At 39.8% G+C, this 11,834-nt stretch overlaps 1 pseudogene; it reads right to left on the reverse strand.

The window, feature by feature from the left end:
* Positions 1–4,802, reverse strand: part of LOC109822750 — a 7,196-nt pseudogene extending 2,394 nt beyond the window's left edge.

Consider the following 11,834-nt stretch of genomic DNA (forward strand, 5'->3'; position numbering starts at 1 on the left):
CCAAAACATCAGCTATTTCTTCAGTTTTGGGTAAGTCAGAACCAAATAGAGGGCGCTTGCCACGAAGTTCAGATAATAGCCACTCTTGACGTTTTTCCTCAGGCCAGTCACGGTATGATCCAATACCCAGATGCTGGGTGATTGCATCAATGACATCAGTGTGTCTATCAGATTCTTGCCTGATATCAAGTCTGACTAACGAAAGGCCAAAGGTTGATACTTGGCGCATGAAGTCAAGAAGGCTTCCATCAGCAATAGGTCTATCACCACACGTGCAGAGTGATCTGTAACACAGCTCAAGAGGTTCCAGGAACTGCAAAAATAAATAAATAAATAATAAATCAAAGCTTAGAAACATGAAAAAATCAACTGTATAGATCATAGTAAAAGATATCATCAATAGATGAAAATACAACCATCTCTTCAAGATGAAGAAAGCTTACCTGATCAAGGTTGGTAAATGTTGACTCCTCAGGAATGTCCGAGTGTCCACTAGATAATAAGTGACGAGAGCGTTCACGTGTATTATATAGTTTATCCCTCACATCAGCAAGTATAACACGATATGGCTCATTAGGAGGAACTTGCTTCCAAAACTCTGCAGCCAAAATTTACTATCAGAAGGGATAAGCTACACCACTTAAATGATATCAATATTCTAAAGAATCTTAGGTTCTGAAGAGCTTCAACTTAAAAACCAATAAATGTAATGCAAATACTTGGCTGAAATTTAAGAGCAACATAGTTGTCTGTCTTGTAAAAGGTCGAAATTTAGGATTTATCCAGAAATGGATAACCCTTGAAAATCCATTGAAGGGTTTATCTTGAAATTATCAAGGATGGGGGATTCCATGATGATTTTCATTATGACTGAATTCTTTCTGAAACAGCATGAGCTCAGTATGAAGCTTAAAAGAGGAAGGCAGAACATGAATTGAAAACATGCATAAAACCGAAGTGGAAGTGAGTTTTCACTGTAACGAGGGGAACTATAAGAACAAAGGACAGGGGGAAGTCCTGTAGGAAATGAACTGATGGAATATGAACAATTAGCCATCAAAGAGGTACTAAGAACGACTAAACACAAGATATGCTTCAATGCTATCCTTCTGATGTGGGATACGGGGAGAAAAAAAAATAGGTACTAAGAATTAGTTTCTGTAAGAGGAACTTTGGAGAGCTGAACATCAGGACTGCAGCAAAAATCCTAGTTGAACGACAAATGAAAGAGAAATGAACTTCATGTGCCATTATATGTATAATGTTCGTACCTATGTAGTGTTTTGCATCCTTCTTTGACGACCGATGAAGTTCCTCTGCTCTGATTCTGAGTTCATCACTGCAACGCCACATGGACAACTGGACAACAACAAAATGACATTAGTTACCTAAGAATGAAATATGGTGCCTACTAGTTCCTTATGTAATAGCATATAAGATACTCTTGTTTCCCAATACCTCGAACATCAGATCTTCTATTTGAGAATAGTACAGTTTTGCGGCCATCATTCGAGCTAACAAGCAAACATCCCTGGTAACTTCTGGAGTTACTCTAGGATTTCCTATGTAACACACTTAGGGTTAGATTGAATGCATAAAAATTAAACATAAACAGATGTACTTATTTTTCTATGTAACTATACAGCAGGATAACTAAGCCGGAAATTTCTGGCAATTAAAAGACTCAATTAACTCAAGCCAGCTAAATAAATCTATTTAATGCAAACAACACATTTGGAATGAGCGACTACCTTTACTCTACTATTTATCATTGTAGACAATTCAACTATATACATACAAGAAAATCAATACAAGGATCCTTATAAGAGGAACGCCCCCAAAAATAGAATTAGTTCGAAAATATCATACCATCACGATCACCACCCATCCAGGAGGAGAACTGAATAAGAGGAGCATTATAAGGAACACGTTCATTAATTCCAATGTTTTTCAAAGCAGTATCAACACGACGTAAAAATTTTGGAACACCCTTCCATATTGTTTCATGAAAATAACTCATCCCTGCTCGCATTTCATCTTGTGGAGTGGGTTGAGTTCGTCGGATTTCATCTGTTCTAAAGGCAGCTTGAATCTACAAGAAGAATTGAAACGTGAAGAAAAATTAGTAAACAAACAAATGTCAAATGTTAGATGCTCATATACAAGTCAAATTCCGAACATTGCACATTTACTCTTAATGCGGTTCATTTCATAGTTGCATGGAACCCAGTTCGTTCCGGTTCACGGTTCACATTTTTTTGTTGTTTATTATCCATTTATAAAAGAGTCATTACTTTTTTGCAAAATTTTTAGCTGGTTTGAATTCTAAATTGAGTCACTGGAGTTGGTGAATTGGGTAGTGCTCCACCCGAACCTGGGACGACTGAACCCGAGTCACAGTTCACTATAGCGTCCCATGTTCCCGACTTCTGTGGTTCATTCATCTCCTTTTTTCAGTAAAAAAATTACGAATTTTGCATTATTACTGAAGCTTGAATACTCTATTCTACTCCATGTGTCAGCTTTTACGTTGCTGGTCAAACTCAACTTACATGTCTTTTGCTCACCTAACTATAAGGGTATTTCTCTCCTGACTTTGCACTTCAAGAGAAGGCTTCAACTAAATATGAATTCAAAAGGTACCAAATTTCCATCACCAAAATTCTCCTAACAGGAAAAGAAGTTGAAGAGATATTCACAAAATATGAAAAAACACCTTTAGCTTCAGGTTTGCGTGTAAATGTTTTAGATTCATGAGAAGTAGCATAAGAACATTTGGCAAGGTCAAGTTGACTTCATATTTAGTTGAACATAAAGGCTTCAACTAAATATGAACGCAAAAGGTACCAAATTGCCATCACCAAAATTCTCTTAACAAGACAAGAAATTGAAAAGATATTCGCAAAATTTGAAAAACACCTTTAGCATGATGTTTGTGTGTAACTGGTTTAGATTCATGAGAAGTAACAAAATAACATTTAGTAAGGTCAAGTTAGCAGACAGTATTATAACAAAATTTTGAGTTGGATTTACCTCTCTTTGTAGAGCCTCATCAAGCTCCTGCTTGTCATCAGGAGTAATATCCTTTTCATTCAACTGAGCCAAACAGTTCCTTATCCTGCACCGAATTTACGGCTTGTAAGAAAAAGAGTTCCACCACCATTATAAATATGAGTAGCATTAGAAACAATTATTCCTTACAACTATTGTCCATGCAATTTTATTAGCATTTTTCATACTCTGCCTCAGAAAGTGATGCACATGAAACACGTAATCTAATAGACAAATAACTCAAGCCAATTTAATATTATCGACAAACCTTCCATGCTTCTGAAGGAGGGACCTTCTAACTGACTGAGTTGGGTGTGCAGTTAAAACCAGATCCACTGTCTGGTTCTTAAGAGCATCAAACACCTCTTCGGGAGTCTTACCAAGCTCCGCAACAAGCCTCTTAAAGGTTTCCTCAATGTCCGACTCAGTGGTTGCAGAGTTTTCATCCACAAAGTCTCCCTTTTTCAGCTTGATCCTCCGCCTGTAGGCAATCTGGACCTCCTCAGCCAAGTTGGCCAAGTTAAGCATGTGGGAGAAAGAGCTGGCAACCACAATGGAGTCACCAGGATCCAAACTGGTCAGCACGTTCCCAAGCTCTTCCAGCTTCTTGGGGTCATGCTTTCCCTCGTATTCTGCAGATAACTCATAGCACTCTTGAACCTAAACCACAAGAAGCAGGACATGTCCAAATAATAAGAAATGGTGATATATAATTCTATAACTATGGAAGAAAATGGTGTGGTGCTTCAATTGGGTAACCTAGTAATTAGATCAAGTGCAGAAGCTTCAACTTCCTTTGTATAAGCAAACATATTAGATCGATAAATTTGGTTTGAGAAGGAGCAAGAGACTAATGCTAGGATAAATAATGCATCATGATTTGCATTACAAGGAAACGGTTTATAGTTCTCTAGATCTGATCATAACTACAAAGTAAATTAAGCATTACTTTTCAATAATTTTTTACAGAAAGACCCAACATATCGCAATATCCGATCATAGATTTTTTTTAAAAATAAAGTAGAATGCTACCCGTGTATCAGCCTTCTTTAGTTTATAGAAAAACACGAGACCTAGTCTCCCCTTAGGGACAAGTAGTCCTGTAACTACAGAATCAAACTAAATTACAAGAAAACTTGCAAAAAAAGTACTCCAAACATCAAACTTTACAATTTTCAGCATACAAAATCTCAAAGAAGTCATAAAAAAATTGACAATTTTATGAGTAACTACCACATAGATCTAGTGGCTTACTGTATCATCAGACTCTCAAGTAAGAGAAATGATATCAACTGCAAGCATAAAGCTTCATATTTTACAGATCCGTCCAGAATTACAAAACTAGTCTAAGCACTAATACCTCGATAATTAAAAAAAAACACATAATAATTACAATCCTGCATAATGCTACAGATATCAAAATCGAAAGCAATTTCTAATTCTTACTTCCTCCAAGATCACATCAAATCATCATCATTACTCAAAAAAAGGAGAGGAAATATTCAGCAAAAGAAGTTGAAGCATTCAATACCGTTTCCCTGAGATCTTCACCATGCAATTCTTGAAGAATATCAAGGAACCGATCCAAAAGCATAGCATCATACTCAACAAGCTTGTCATCCTCCGACACTTTTCGAGGCGCCAAAAGCCTCAATTGAGCGTCAATGGACGCATGCTTCTCGATCGAGCTCCTCGACATCGAAACCCTAACCCTAGCTTTCCGATTTTTGATTTCTTTCCTCTTTCGATGGGAGAAGACTTTGATGAGGGGGGTATTTATAGGAAAAGAAGCTGAATGGAAAAGCAAAAGAGAACTCAACATTGGTTGGAATTCTGGAAAGAGAGCAGAAATGGGGATGGATTACGTCTATTTCAAATTGGAATATTCCTCCTTTGGATTCCCTTGCTCTCTTCGCTCTTTAAATTTCTTTTTTAGAATGTTTATCTTAATTTTTCTTATTATGAATTAGTGAAGCTATTTCTGAAAAAGATATATATATTTTTTGATAATTTTCTATTTGCAAAAATCTTGTTTGAACGATAGGAAGTGTAAAGTTGAGCTAACAACAACATGTTCGTATGTAGGGGTGTGCAAAGGTCGGTTCGGTTCGGTTTACCAAAATTTGAACAACCGAACCAAACCGCCTATAATTCAAAACCGAACTGAATTATTGCAAGTCGGTTCGGTTCGGTTTGTTCGGTTCTAACTTCATCAAACTTTTTATCAAACAACAAACTGTGTTAAAGAAAAAAAATATCAACTTTGTTCGGTTCTAACTTCATCAAACTTTTTATCAAACAACAAACTGTGTTAAAGAAAAAAAATATCAACAAAGTAGGAGATTATGAAGCATTAAACACACAAACTGTGTTAAAGAAAAAAAATATCAACAAAGTAGGAGATTATGAAGCATTAAACACTGATATAATTATATTGTTTTCAACTCATAATGATCCAGAAAATAAGTTTAGAGTTTGAGTCTTTGACTCTTTGGGGACGGGTCGGGTAGGGTTTGAGATCAGATGGGTAGTATTGCACTATATTCGGTCGGTTCGGGTCGGTTCGAGTTGAAAAGTTTTCAAACCGACCCGAATCGCCCTACTCATAAAACCGATTTTTTCGGGTCGGTTCGGTCGGTTTTTTCGGTTTGGACCGAACCATGCTCAGCCCTATTCGTATGTACTACCGTAATGCACGTGCTTTGCACGTGAATATACATGTTTTAAATTTTGAATTTTTTTTATTGAACAGTAAAACTATGTGTTACTAAATAAAATTGTATAATAAGATTGCTCAAAAATAAATGAAGGAATTGATTATTACTATATAGTTATTGTAATTAAATATTTTCTTATAATGATCACCCAGTGTAAACCTTTTTTTTAATAAGTCTCCAAATCGTGTTCTTAAATAAAATTGTCAATTCTATAAGTTCTCTTAAATATATCCCTCCAACTTGAAAATTGTTAACGTAACTATAAATTAACTAAGCTGCATTAATCTTACTAGTTTTTCCCGAGTTTTCCAAATAGTTACATTGATACCAGCAACAAATTATAATAGTTACTTCTTATTATAATTATTTAATATGGTAAACTACACTAAACCTTTATGAACTTTTAAAACATATGAACTTTTAAATAATTATATTGTCTATATACTATTAAATATTTGTCTAATTTAATTTTTTTTAATTATGCTCCTAAATAATTTAGTACTATAAATATTTTATAAATTTTTATTATACTTGTTTGCGGGGAAAATTGTTTTCATTGATGTCATTGTTTTCTTGAGCAACAGTTTATAGGTTACAAAAGATTCGGTCTTTTTATAAGATCCGGTTACAACAAAATCAAAAAATCTTTAAAAGATTACAACTTTCCTTTTCTGGAACAAATCGCAAGATCCTGTTTTGCGGTCTCTTGCTTGTGTGGGTTCTTTGCCTGCGCCGGGGTTAATCCGTGGACCACCGCGCGATCTTGATCCGATCGGATCTACACGGTATGACGGGTGTTATCTCACGAAGGAAATAACAGCCGAGGGGATTATTTCACCAAGGAAATAATAGCCCTAAGTAATCGAAATCGACCAAGCGAAATCGATACTCTTCTCGGGATCAAAAACCAAGTTTTGATCCGGAGGATGACCGTGTGGATCTCAGATCTGATCTCTCTCGAACTCCTGTCTTATTTGGCGTGGATGATCGCCAAGAACCAGATCTGAAAAGTCTGAGTCTTCAAAGCTCCAAAACTCCGAAGTGTAGTTCTTGATCCAGCAGAATTTCGCCTCCAAAGTTCCACCAAAAATCCAACCCCTTAAAAATAAGCCCTCCTTCTCTATTTATAGGCATTTCAATCTAGATCTGGGCTTAGATCTGGGCCCAGATCTGGGTGGCTCGGCCAGGTGGCTCGGCCCAGGTGGCTCGGCCACCTAGGTGGCTCAGCCACTGAGCCACCTTTTTTAGTTTAATTTTTGATTTTTTTTTTTATTATATTTTTCGTTTTTTTTTTTGTGGTGGCTCACCGGGAGCCACCTAGAGATGGCTCGGCGCACCGAGCCACCTAAGAGGTGGCTCGGTTTCGGCCGAGCGCTCCAGGTGTTTGGTTTGCTGTTTTCCGATCTTCGCGCTTCATTCGAGACTCCGATCTTGTTGAACCCTGGAGACTCTGGATTTGGCAGTCCGGATCGCCTGTTGGCAAGAAATCTGCTTCTGGTGTTGCTGTCGTAAACGATCATGACGCTTGGATACTATCGCCCGATGGTTTCGTGGTTTTGTCGGAATCAGCACGTGCCGAGCCTGGGATGTTAAGGACGGCTATAAGCAGTTTTATATGCCTACGATTACCGCCACTCCAAAAGTATTCTCAGGCCTCATTGCTTTTATTGAAGAGTCTGGAATACTTTGGATATGATTGTCCCAGAGCCTTCAATCGGTGTAAGCGGGACCTTGGAATGGGCTTCTATTCTTGATTCTTTTCTAATCCTCCGAGGTTCTATTCGGTGCTTTGTCGGAATGTCTGGCAAGGTTCCGGTGTTGGCATTATTGTTGACCGTTGTCAGAATTTTGAACTTGAAGTAACCTTCCCTGATTTTCTCGAATGCTTTGAGCTCCGTGTTTGCTGTTTTCAAACATAGAACGACCCATCGATTGGTTGGCGTTGAGTCTTCATTTGTAACGCAGTTGTTCGGCGTTTTGACACAGTTTATAACTCGTGACCGTCTGGCTGGAGTCTTGAGAAGTAAGTTTATACTCTCTTATATCTTTCGGAGTGTTTGTTGAGGTTATCGCTTAAGAATATTTTTAGAATAATTACTGCTCCAGAAACTTCTCAACAAAAATAGGGAATAGTTTCATACTCGTATACCTTATTGGAGTACTAAAGAAGGCACAGTTTATACTTCGTATACTTGTTCGGAGTATACACAGTTTAAGCTCTTAAGGTATTGGAGCATGGTGGTCCCGAAGTGTCGGGGCTGGCAGGACAACTTTAAACGCTGATTCATCTGCATGTGTGGGATCTTATACTTAATGTTGTTGGATAATCCGAGTCAACGAGACCCAGCTAACAGAGCTGATGCGTCAATGACTCGCATTTATAGAATTTTTGGCTAACCCCTAGCCTTCAACGGATTTGATGAACCTTTACCGACTACCGTTTGAGTCGGGCTAGCATGCAGATTGTCTAAATCCGTTCCGCATGTAACGTTGTGCTAAGAGAGTGAATTCTCTGAGACTTTGTGCTATGATGTCGAATACATAGGTTTTACCATTTGTTACGGGAATAGGCTACCCGGAAACACGTGTTAGGCGTTGACTTTAGGATTTTTGGCTAACCCTCAGCCTTCAACTGATTTGATTAGCCTTTACCGACTTCCGTTTGAGTCGGGCTAGCATGCAGATTGTCTAAATCCGTTCCGCATGTAACGTTGTGCTAAGAGAGTGAATTCTCTGAGACTCGCCGCTACGACTTCGAATACATAGACTTCGCCATTGTTACGGGAATAGGCTACCCGGTAACGTGTATTAGACGCTGACTTATCCATACTTAGGCTTCGGGATAAAAGTCCCCAGAATCAGGTTCTGGTGTCTTCTTGGCCAGTAAAAGACTAACCCGACGACGCGTGTTAGGCATCAGCATATCCTTTCATAGGATTCAGGATGAAAATTCCCATGCGTGTAAGGCATGGATTTTGGTGTTATTAATAACAACCTGCCACAATGTTGAATATGTGGGCGGGTGTTCTTTTTAACGGTTATGGACTAACCGGCAGCGCGGGTTAGGCACAGACTTATCCCTGCTTAGGTTTCAGGATAGGATACCCCAGAATCGAACTCTGGTGTCTTTTTCTATGGAGAAAGACTAAACTGGCAGCGCGTGTTAGGCGCAGACTTATCCCTGCTTAGGATTCAGGATAAACTTCCTAGACTGGAATTCTGGTGTCTTCTTCAATCGGTGAAAGACTAAACCGGCAACGCGTGTTAGGCGTTGACTTATCCCTACTTAGGATTCGGGATAAAATTCCCCGTACCTGTGAGGCACAGATTTTGGGAGTTGAAAAAGGTGGTGTCTTCTCTTGGGGCAAAGACGAACCCGAAATGGGGAGGAAGAATTTTATATTCTATCTCCCGACACTGAGGAAGAAGAATTTTATATTCTATCTTCAGCTGGAAAGGAGACTTGAGGTGAGATCTCCACCCCCAGAATCCGGAAAGGTAAAACTAAGAGTGGGATCTCCACTCCGAGAATCGAAAAGATTCAGATAACCCTAACTATCGGAAGGTTTGATTACCGAACTAAAGATGAATTTCTCGTTTATCGAGAGTGAATTGTGATTTTGGTCCTAACTGTAGGAAGGTTTGACTAAGCAGGAGTTTGAGATGACCCTAACTGTAGGAAGGTTTGATCACTCGATTTGAAAGTGGACCTCTCGTTCATTGGAGGAATCGAGAGGGGATTTTGATTGTGGCCCTAACTGTAGGAAGGTTTGACCAAGTGGGAATGGGAGTACAAATTACAATGGGAGTGTTGATTTGTACAAGTCACTCAGAGGGGGTTCCTAAAGTTAAGTGACAAATACTTAACACGGAGGGTTTAACAATCATCAATGATTAGGATATTAAAATTCCAAGTACTACGTTCGGACTTAACAATAGGAATGTTGCGTGCACAGACGCATTGGGAGTTTGAGTGGATTCAACCGAAAGGAATTTTGGTGGTCCCACCGTCAATTAGTCTGATCGGTGGGGGGATTTTGTGGTGGAAGACTGTGAGTTGTCAAACACCAATGGGAATTTTGTGAGGAAAGATTGATCCAACGAAGTGATCAAATCTCGTCTCAGCAAAAGAGTGTTCGGAAATCACAGTAAGAATTTAGTGTTTATCACTTTTTTTTTGTAATGATCGGGTTATCCCTAAGAAAATTACATATAGTATTCTTCCGGGAACTTCCCGTTACATGAATCATCCACCCCCAGCTTCTTCGTGAAACTGAGTTTATCATTGCATTCGGTTACATGATCGGGTTATCCTTAAGAATATTACGTATAAAATTCTCCAGGAACTTCCCTTCAACGGTAGGAAATAGTTTAGACTCATATACCTATTAGAGTATCAGGAAGCAGTTTAACCTCTTATACCGGTCGGAGGAATGAGAAGCAGTTTATACTCTTATACTTGTCGGAGTGTTGCCGATCTTAGTTGGCTTATCCCAGTGTTATGACGTCCGCTTTAACCAAGGTTTGGATGCTATTCTTGAGAGCGAAGCAATCTTTGGTGGGATGAAGGACCCTCTTGTGGTACGCACAGTACTTCGGATCCGTAGTATTGTCAGCTTCCTCCTGATTTGCGATAGGTGGTAGCTTGATCTTGTTGTTTTCAAGGAGGGATTCGAAGATGGCTAGAACGTCTTCGTCCTTGAAGGAATACTCTTTTTGGAGTCTCGGGTCCGAAGTCTTTTGCTGCCTTTGGGATTGCTGTTGTGACATTTGATTAGCACCACCAGTAGCTGCAGGTGCTTTGCCCTTCCCACGGGAGGCAAAGTTTTAGTTCGGAAGATTCGCCGTCGGTTGGCTCCTCTGCTTTCTTCCTTCGGAGGAAGCGTTCGGCTTGCTCTCCTCAGACCTTCAAATCCTTCCATGTTTTGGACGGTGCTGTCCCCATTGCTTCCAACACGTCTAATGCGAGATTGTTATGGGAAGTCTGGAGAATGAACTCCTCAGTGATCGGGTCCCGACAGTTCATCGCCTTGTTCCGGAACCTTTTGACAAAGGTATCAACCAATTCTCCGTCTTTTTGTTTCTCGTCAAGCAACGACCCAATGGATATCTCGGTGTCGTCATCGAAGAAGTTAGTGAGGAATTTAGTCTCCATGTCGTCCCAGCTATTCACACTTCCTGGCTTGAGGCGACGATACCAATCGAAGGCGACTCCACGAAGAGTGCCAACGAAGGACCGTACCATCAGAGGCTCATTACCAGAGATAACCCCTAGGTGTGATTTGAAGTAAATCAAATGCTGAGTGGGTGAACCCATCCCATTAAACGGCGTGAAGTTAATTAGATTGAACTTCGCCGGATATGGGATTGATTCCCATTCTCTTGGGTATGGACAAGGAATGCCCGTCTTCTTCATCTCTTGAGCGGAAATCAACGTATTGATTTTGCTCTCGAGGTTTTTAATCTTCAAACTTTCACATGTGTTTTCCTTAGCATTCTCTTTACCACCCACTGCATTGACGGGAGGATTATTAGCATTATGAGCTTCATTCGCACCTGTGTCCTCATCTCCCTGGTTACGACGACTTGGTTCGCCTTGCTGGTTCGTCAGTGCTTGGATTTGTTGGTCATGCATTTCTCTCATATTTTGCATGGCCATCTGCATTTTGAACCTGAAGCTCTCCTGTTGTTTAGCCATGACTTCTTCGAACATCTTGGCCACTTGTTCCGCACTTATCATAAGTGACTCGCGGGGTTGTCCCTCGCTGGATACCGTATTATCTGATGCGACCGCAGAGCAGGCATACGATTCTTCATCTTCTGAAGGTAATCTTGTCTGAATCCTACCATAAGTTGCTCGTATGATGGCTCCAGACTGCAGACGTGTTACACGCCGGGGTGCTTCCGGAATCGACTCGGGATTATCCTATGTCGATGTCCCTTTGCTAGTCATATTAGTGGTGACCCTCGGAAATTCTCCATCTTCAACTACCGTTCTTCTTTGTCGAAAACGCCTAGGCCTTGGTTTTGGCGTTTCGGTACAGAGCCTTTCGAAAACCGAAATTC

The sequence above is a fragment of the Asparagus officinalis genome, chromosome 1 (genome assembly GCF_001876935.1).
Source record: "Asparagus officinalis chromosome 1, Aspof.V1, whole genome shotgun sequence".
Classification (NCBI taxonomy): domain Eukaryota; kingdom Viridiplantae; phylum Streptophyta; class Magnoliopsida; order Asparagales; family Asparagaceae; genus Asparagus; species Asparagus officinalis.